Below are 8,069 nucleotides of genomic sequence, written 5' to 3'. Positions count from 1 at the left end.
ACAGTGCAGCGGTTACACCCTTACAGTCGGAAGTGAATGCATAAACATGAGGTACTAGCCCTTTACCGTATGCAGTTTACACACAGCAGCCAAGTGTTATAAAAAAAGTTGAAGTGTAATAAAAAATAGTGATAAATAAAAGTAAAGTCATCATCAGGGAAAGGAAGAATCTCTGCGATGCTTTACAAGGGCCCAGTTTGCAAGAGCAAAAAACAGCTTGTTAAATGAAACATCAGTAAGAAGTATTAGGTCTCATATAAATACTGTAGCTATATATTGCATATATTATTGTATATATTGTAGCTTCCATTGCAGTATTATGGCAAGCTTCCATTCTGTCCCTTGGCCTTTGTGATATCCCTTCTTCATCGCACTCCTTCACCTCATTCCCTCCTTCAGGGGCTCTGACAGACTGAGTGAGGGAACAGCTGAAAGCCGTGTGGAGAATTTCGGTCTCGGCTGCTAACAACTCTGATGGTTCTTCTAAATGCGCGTGAGGAAAATTGAAGTCTCCCATTGTAATGGAACAGTTCTTTCCGGACCCTATGCGGACAACACAATCCGAAATAGTGAGGAAACACTGGGGAAAAAGTCATGCATCCCATAATACCAAGATTGGTGTGATTCATGTGTCACCTCGTTTGTCTTGTCAATCGATTTGAGCCCTACCACAGGGAATCGCAAACTAACGACAACAGATTCCTCAGAAACGGTATTAACCGTCTGGTTAGGTACACCCGACTTTCCAAAAATGGCTGATTTAAGCACATCTGTTGATTGTTGATTGAGTGCCATGGTCTGCGTTACATCACTGTTACATCACACGCTTCATCCCAGAAACATCCCAGAAACATGCACAACCACTGCCATCAGCTTTATTGTTGACAGGGCTACGCGCAATCGTCCATCACGTGTTTCAAGTTCAGGTGTGCACAATGTGAGTGTGCTCATTTCAGATCCATAGAGGAGAAGATGACCAGCAGCACTAACACTAACTGTATGTATATTGTGTACTAACAGTGTTAATCAACAGTGTGTGCTGGTGAACTCAGGGTGAGTGTGAGAGGAGATGGACAGCAGTGACACTAGTAGTGTCTACAGTACAGTCAGTTGTGATAGTGTGTCACCTTGAATGTGTGTTGATAGACTTTGCTTCAGCACAATTTTTCATGTGGCGTTTAGACATTCTGTTGTCCCGTTTTCACCCTGGCAAGTATCTGGGACTCTCCCCATTCTTTGGGCTATCATCGTTATCGATGTGCCGCAAGGGAGGGAGTCTAACCAATGGCTAGCAAAGCAAATAGCACCAGATCATTGTTTAAGCAGGAAAAGGGAAGCACAACGTCACCACCTGCATCTATTTTAGACACTGACAGGGTTTTGATGAGACAGCTTTCCTTGGATAGAGTTCATCTTGTGCTGGGGCTACTCTGGAAATGGGGCAGAGAGTTGCCCTGCTGATGGTGTGATTGGAAAAGCACAGCAGCAGTCGGAGATCGGAGACAGCTACCAAAACGCTGGTTGGTTCATAATGTGACATCCGATGCAGGGCACTAAGTAGTTGTAGCGCCTTTTTAGAGTGCATAGTGTATCAAAGGATGCAACTCCTTGAAATCTCCCTAAATCTCCCCCCTCAGCTTAACCAAGTTGCTCGGTATCTGGAGTAGGTGTGATGATGAGCAATACTACCTGATGCTCACACTGCTGGGAGCGGTCAAATTTTAATGGACCACAGTGTCCATGAGTGTCCTGAGCAAAAAGGATACAGTAGAACGCAGTCTGAATTGTTTTTCTAACTGATTGTTTCCCTATTATTCCCTATGTTCCTGTTGGATTTGGAATCAGCCATCACGCCTGGTTTTTCACGTCATCTTGGATCAGACGTAAGAACCAGCAACATGTCAAGAAGGCCTCCGAGGTGATGTTGTATCCAGCTGCTTGTGGGGGAATAAACAGTGGCATGTTTTTGGAAGGTGAATCCACATGCTGGGCGAGACAGCTGAGAGAATCCGAGAAATGGCAGGAATTGCACACACAGGGAGGCTGAGCAGGTAGCAGACTTGAGGTTCATTGCAGGCTGGGGGAACAGGCAGAGAGTTCTGCAGGCAAAGGCAGTCCAGCACCAGTGATTGGAAACATAGCAGGTTTAAAGCCAGGGCATTATGGTCCAAAGTATCATGGACAGTGTAAAATCAAGGATCAAGGAGGTCTACCAGTCACAGGTCTGAAGGCTGTTACAGAGGGGGAAGTGGAGATGGGCTTCTGGTGCTATCCTGTCAAGGATAATTCATGCTACCTTTACTCAAAACCTGGGAGACTGGGGAAGTGTACAGACTCCCACTACCCACCCAACATCGGTCTGGTCATCTTGTAGCCCATCACAAACTTCCCAACCCTGAGAAGCAGGTTCGTCTCCAGTTGGCTGAGAGGTTGTTGTGCTGCCTGAAGGACCTTGTCTGACCCATCCCAAACCACCCGAACACAAACCAGAATTCCCAGAGGCACTGAGCTCCAGTTTGCAGCTTGACAGTGTGGCCTGCCAGTTCTCTGCTGTAGCCAGAGAGTCAGGTTGGATCACAGAACTCAATCTGCATCAGGGCAGGAGCATTCACCTCAAGTGATCTGTCTGGGAGCCTGGAACAGTCTGTTCGCATCAGCAGGTACCTGAAGGAAGTATTCTGACTCACCACACATAATCAGACACTGCAGTCAGATGCAGTTACAGCAGGCAGCACAGAAGACATGTGAAATAGGTGAACTGGGGTCTCTAAATTGCACGCATCCTACGATAAAATGGCATCCACCTGTGACATCGCCCTACCTCACTCCGTGTCATTCCAAGTTAATTTTCCACATAGCTGTGATTTCTAACAGGATAAGTGGGCTTTCTGATAATGCATGGATCAAAACTCTACTCACTGGAAGAATTAAGTTTATTCTGTGTTTGTGACTGTTTTCAGTCACTTGTCTCGCTTTGCTACGTGGTCAATTAAAAAATGACAAAAAAACCCAGCACGCACGTGTTCTGATGCTTTCTGGTAGCTCTGAGGAAATCGGTTTTAAGACAGAAAGAAATAAAAAAAATTTTGTCACCTACTGCACTGCCCAGGTACTGGATAACACACTGGGAAGCATTTGTTACTCTTCTTTCTCTACACACCCCTTTTATGTTATTTTCTGTTACCTGATGCACTTGTTTGGCCCGAAAAGACTCTTTCTCATGTACTCTGTCAAACAGCATCTGTACAAGGGCTGTGTTCACCTTCTTTCTATGGACAGAACACCAGAACACCGTTCGACTGGGGAGAAGACAGGGCTGCACCCTTAACAGTCTTTTTTCGATACCTCTGCTTAGAGATAGACAACCGAGTCAGGGATCTTCTTGCGCTTGTTTTAAGGTGGTTTTCAATAATTTGCCAGGCAGTATCTTATGGCCCGAGCAAGCGAGAAAAAGGAGAATTCCACCTGTCTCTGGCTTTACCTCCAGGTCAGTGGAGATCTGCAGGCCAAGGAACCTGGAGCAGCTGACAGAACCTGTATACTGTACATGACACCCGTTGACAAGGAACTAAAAGTAATTGAGAAACAGTACAGTATGTCACACGCACATTTTTAGTGACAAACATTTCTTACGAAACAAATTCAGAGAAATTAGTCAGTCTGTGAGGATGTGGTCTTATCCTCTATTTGGAGAATCAAACAAAAGCTCAGAGGGAGGTCGGATGTGCTGGCTTGCACATCTCATTTCCACAACCCCGCCTTTGCTGCATCTTTGCAGCTCCCTGACTTATCCTTCATTAGAAGGAATGTTCTGGCCTCCCCTGTCCTGTGGGTTGGATTGCTGTTCTCCTTAGCCAGGCCTTTTCCCAAATAAAGCTCACTATGGGAGTCACACCTCTTCTCTGCCTTAACTAGGGTTTGGCTGAACCATGAACCATGAAATACCCACCAGGATGACAGTCAGAGCTTGTGATATCCCGATAGCCACCGATGCAATGGAGTGTTTGGACAAGTGTCTGTTCGTGTAAAACAGCCTCTGTACAAGGGCTGTGTTCACCTTCTTTCTATGGACAGAACACCAGAACACCGTTCGACTGGGGAGAAGACAGGGCTGCCCCCTTAACAGTCTTCTTTCGATACCTCTGCTTAGAGATAGACAACCAAGTCAGGGATCTTCTTGCGCTTGTTTTAAGGCGGTTTTCAATAATTTGCCGGGCAGTATCTGCGGCCCAAGCGAGCGAGAAAAAGGAGAATTACACCTGTCTCTCGCTCTACCCCTAGGTGTGGTTCTATAGTGAACACATGAAGTGCCCGTGTGAGCATCTTTTATAGCATCCTCTATCCAGAGGCGCAGCTGTCAGTCATCTCACTACTGCTGGATTCACACAAGGCTGTCAAAGTACTGGAAGTGGGACGTGGTTTTTGGTTCTCCTGTGTGCTCTAGTGGCAACTACTGGGATTTCAGGAGTAGAAAAGTGAGTGCCACTAGTGAGGACACTTTCTATGGTGCTGCGGTAAAAGTTCATGAGGAACTGCTTCCCCATCCGTATTTCCTGAAGCACCGCAGAAAGTGCAAGTGCTGTTGTGCCTTTTTCAGACTGGCTACAGTGTTGTGGGTCCAAGCCAGGTCGGTGGAGATCTGCAGGCCAAGGAACCCGGAGCAGCCGACAGTTTCCACTGCTGTGCCCTTGATGCTGAGTGGGGAGTGACTCCCTCTGGGTCTCACTGCATCTTGTATGCAGTTTTTTGGCTGAGGAATCATCTTCTATTTGGGCAGCTATGTAGAAATTCCTGTTTTTCTTCCCTGTTTGTTTCCCACTTTTCTCCTTTCATTGTTGTTGGTTTTTAGTCAGAAGTATTAAAACAAGTAAACAACAGAATTCAGTAGTGACACAATCCTAACTGATGATCGTGGTTAGTCACTCTTCCTAGAACCTGTATGCATGACACCCATTGACAAGGAACTAAAAGTAATAGAGAAACAGTATGTCACACACACATTTTTAATAACAAACATTTCTTACGAAACAAATTCAGAGAAATTAGTGAGTCCATGAGGATGTGGTCTTATCGTCTATTTGGAGAATCAAACAAAAGTTCAGAGGGAGGTCGGATGTGCTGGCTTGCACATCTCATTACCACAACCCCGCCTTTGCTGCATCTTTGCAGCTCCCTGACTTATCCTTCATTAGAAGGAATGTTCTGGCCTCCCCTATCCTGTGGGTTGGATTGCTGTTCTCCTTAGCCAGGCCTTTTCCCAAATAAAGCTCACTATCGGAGTCACACCTCTTCTCTGCCTTAACTAGGGTTTGGCTGAACCATGAACCATGAAATACCCACCAGGATGACAGTCAGAGCTTGTGACATCCCGATAGCCACCGATGCAATGGAGTGTTTGGACCACTATGCCTCACAAGCTGTGTGCATGTACTGCTTTAAGCAGTATCTACACCCATGTTTACGGGCATATGCAGTGTCTTGGCCCATTACTGTCCACTTTTCTGCGTACTGATCTTTTCCTTACCCTTGCGGGGCTCTCTGTCTCTTTGTGTGTCTGTGTTACAGATCCTGGTCCTCTATCACACAATGGTAAAGTGAGTTCAGTGTCTGTGACTCCTTCTCTCTCTCTGTCTCAGGGTCTGAGAGATGCCGGGGTGCTGTCTGCCTTTGAAATCACCCCCGAAGCTGCGCTGACCAAGATGCTGTGGTGCCTGCACGACTTCGAGAAACCCAAGAACCGCAAGAAGGTCGGCACCACTGCCCCAGCTGTCCCAACCATGTGATTACACCCCCCCAGCTGCCACGGCCCCCCTTTTTATAGAGAGCACCCAACGTCCACACACTCGTGCGGTCAGAGAGAGGAACTAACAAGGGGGGAAAGGGTGGGAGATGTACAAAATATCTGCTGAGATCATCTTCAAGAATAATCTGAACCCACATTAGCACGAGTCCACAGCTGTTAGTGGAAACAGCTTAATGAGTGTAGAGCTGTGAGTGTTGTGAGCCCCTATTCATGAGCCCCATCTCTCTTTCTCTGTAGATCATAAAGGAGAACATCTGTGGAGAGATGACCGTCATCGAGTAACACGTGACACCCAGGTGAGAGACTGATGTAAATTAGGAGCGTCCTAAAACAGAGCCCTGCTGTACTCCACAAATTACATCACCCCAATTTGAATATCCACAGACAAGCATGGGGACAGCTGCAACTCTCTCATCACAATCTCTCTTTCTCCCTCTAGGAGTGACAAGCCGTCCGCTCTGGAGATCTCTTTCCGAACCACACCAGCAACCCCACTGCATCACTGAACCTCTCTTCCTGTCCCCACTCACATGCCCAGTCTCTCATTTCCTGGCAACGCTAATACGCCCCTCCACCGCAAGAATCCCAATAAAGCCTGACCGCAGCAGACTCAGCTGGGCTTTGTCTCTTTTTTCCCTATCTTGGGTGTGTCCAGTAAGTGGAGAGGCTGCAGAGAACCACTCTAGCGAGTCAAGAGCTCATGAGAAAGTTAGCCAACAGCCCCCGAAGGGACAGGACTACAGAAAATGCTAACCAATAAGACTCTTTTTGTCTTCAGCCACCATAGAATCCCATTTTAATATAGCTTTTAATATACCACACAGACATTTGAAAAATGAATGCTGCTGCTAATACCATCAAATCAATTCTTCAGTTGCTGGACATCCAGCCATTCAATTTCTCATTGCTTTATCCAGTACAGGAAGGCTTGCAGGGGGACCCAGAGTCTATCCTGGCAAGGGATGGGGGCAAAGCTGGATATACTTTAGACAGGATGTCAATCTATCACAGGGCACCTCCCAGAGCCACATTCTGGACAGTCTTTCTTAGATTCAGACCTCCTTGTCATGAGCCCCGTGATGATGGATGATGCTTGTGCTATCTGCTGAAAGCACTCTTTCCCAACACCGCTCTTTGGCAAGAGCCAAAGATGGCTTTTGCTGGACCAGGGTGGAGTGACTGGGCATTGAATGCCATCACTGCTGTCGCTGGTGTCCGAATTTCTGAAGCAACAGAGGGCGAAGGCCATCCGATCACGAGAGAGACGGGTTTGTCTGTGTCAACTGTTCCTTGCTCGTCCTCTCCAATCTCTCTCTCCCTGCCTCTATTCTGCGCTGACTCCTGAGGGACTCCACCTTCTATCTCAGCGTGTCTCCTTTCCCTCTCGTGAAAGGTGTGTTTAGTAGAGTAGTTTATTGCCTTATGTGGATGTACCTTGGAATTCTTGATCGTGCTGATCTCTCGGGACATACACAGTACAAAAGACAACACCACACAATGTAGATGACAGGACCAATGAGTATAAATAAATATGTAGTAGTGAGATCAAAAGAAAGAAAATGATAGACTATGTAAAAAGTGCAGAGTGCTGAAGTGTATTAAGGCCCTGCAGGCAGCTGTTGAGGATTTGCACTGCAGTGGGATAGAAGCTGTTCTTGAGTCTAGTGATCTGTGCGGTACCGCTTGCCAGAGGGCAGGGGGGAGAACAGTTTGTGGCCAGGATGTTTGGGATCCTGAATGATGGATCAGGGCTTTATTGTGACAGTGGATGGTGTGGATCTCACTGATTGATGGTAAATTACATCCTATAATCCTCTGAGCCATTGAGCCGCAGCCCTCTGTAGTGCATCTCTGTCATGCCTGGTAGCACTGCTGTACCACACAGTGATGCCACTAGTGAGGACACTTTCTATGGTGCTGCAGTAAAAGTTCATGAGGAACTGCTTCCCCATCCGTATTTCCTGAAGCACCGCAGAAAGCGCAAGTGCTGTTGTGCCTTTTTCAGACTGGCTACAGTGTTGTGGGTCCAAGCCAGGTCGGTGGAGATCTGCAGGCCAAGGAACCCGGAGCAGCCGACAGTTTCCACTGCTGTGCCCTTGATGCTGAGTGGGGAGTGACTCCCTCTGGGTCTCACTGCATCTTGTATGCAGTTTTTTGGCTGAGGAATCATCTTCTATTTGGGCAGCTATGTAGAAATTCCTGTTTTTCTTCCCTGTTTGTTTCCCACTTTTCTCCTTTCATTGTTGTTGGTTTTTAGTCAGAAGTA

Source organism: Lepisosteus oculatus, chromosome 4, assembly GCF_040954835.1.
Source record: "Lepisosteus oculatus isolate fLepOcu1 chromosome 4, fLepOcu1.hap2, whole genome shotgun sequence".
In the NCBI taxonomy this organism is placed as follows: domain Eukaryota; kingdom Metazoa; phylum Chordata; class Actinopteri; order Semionotiformes; family Lepisosteidae; genus Lepisosteus; species Lepisosteus oculatus.
Note: the sequence above shows the minus strand (reverse complement) of the source record.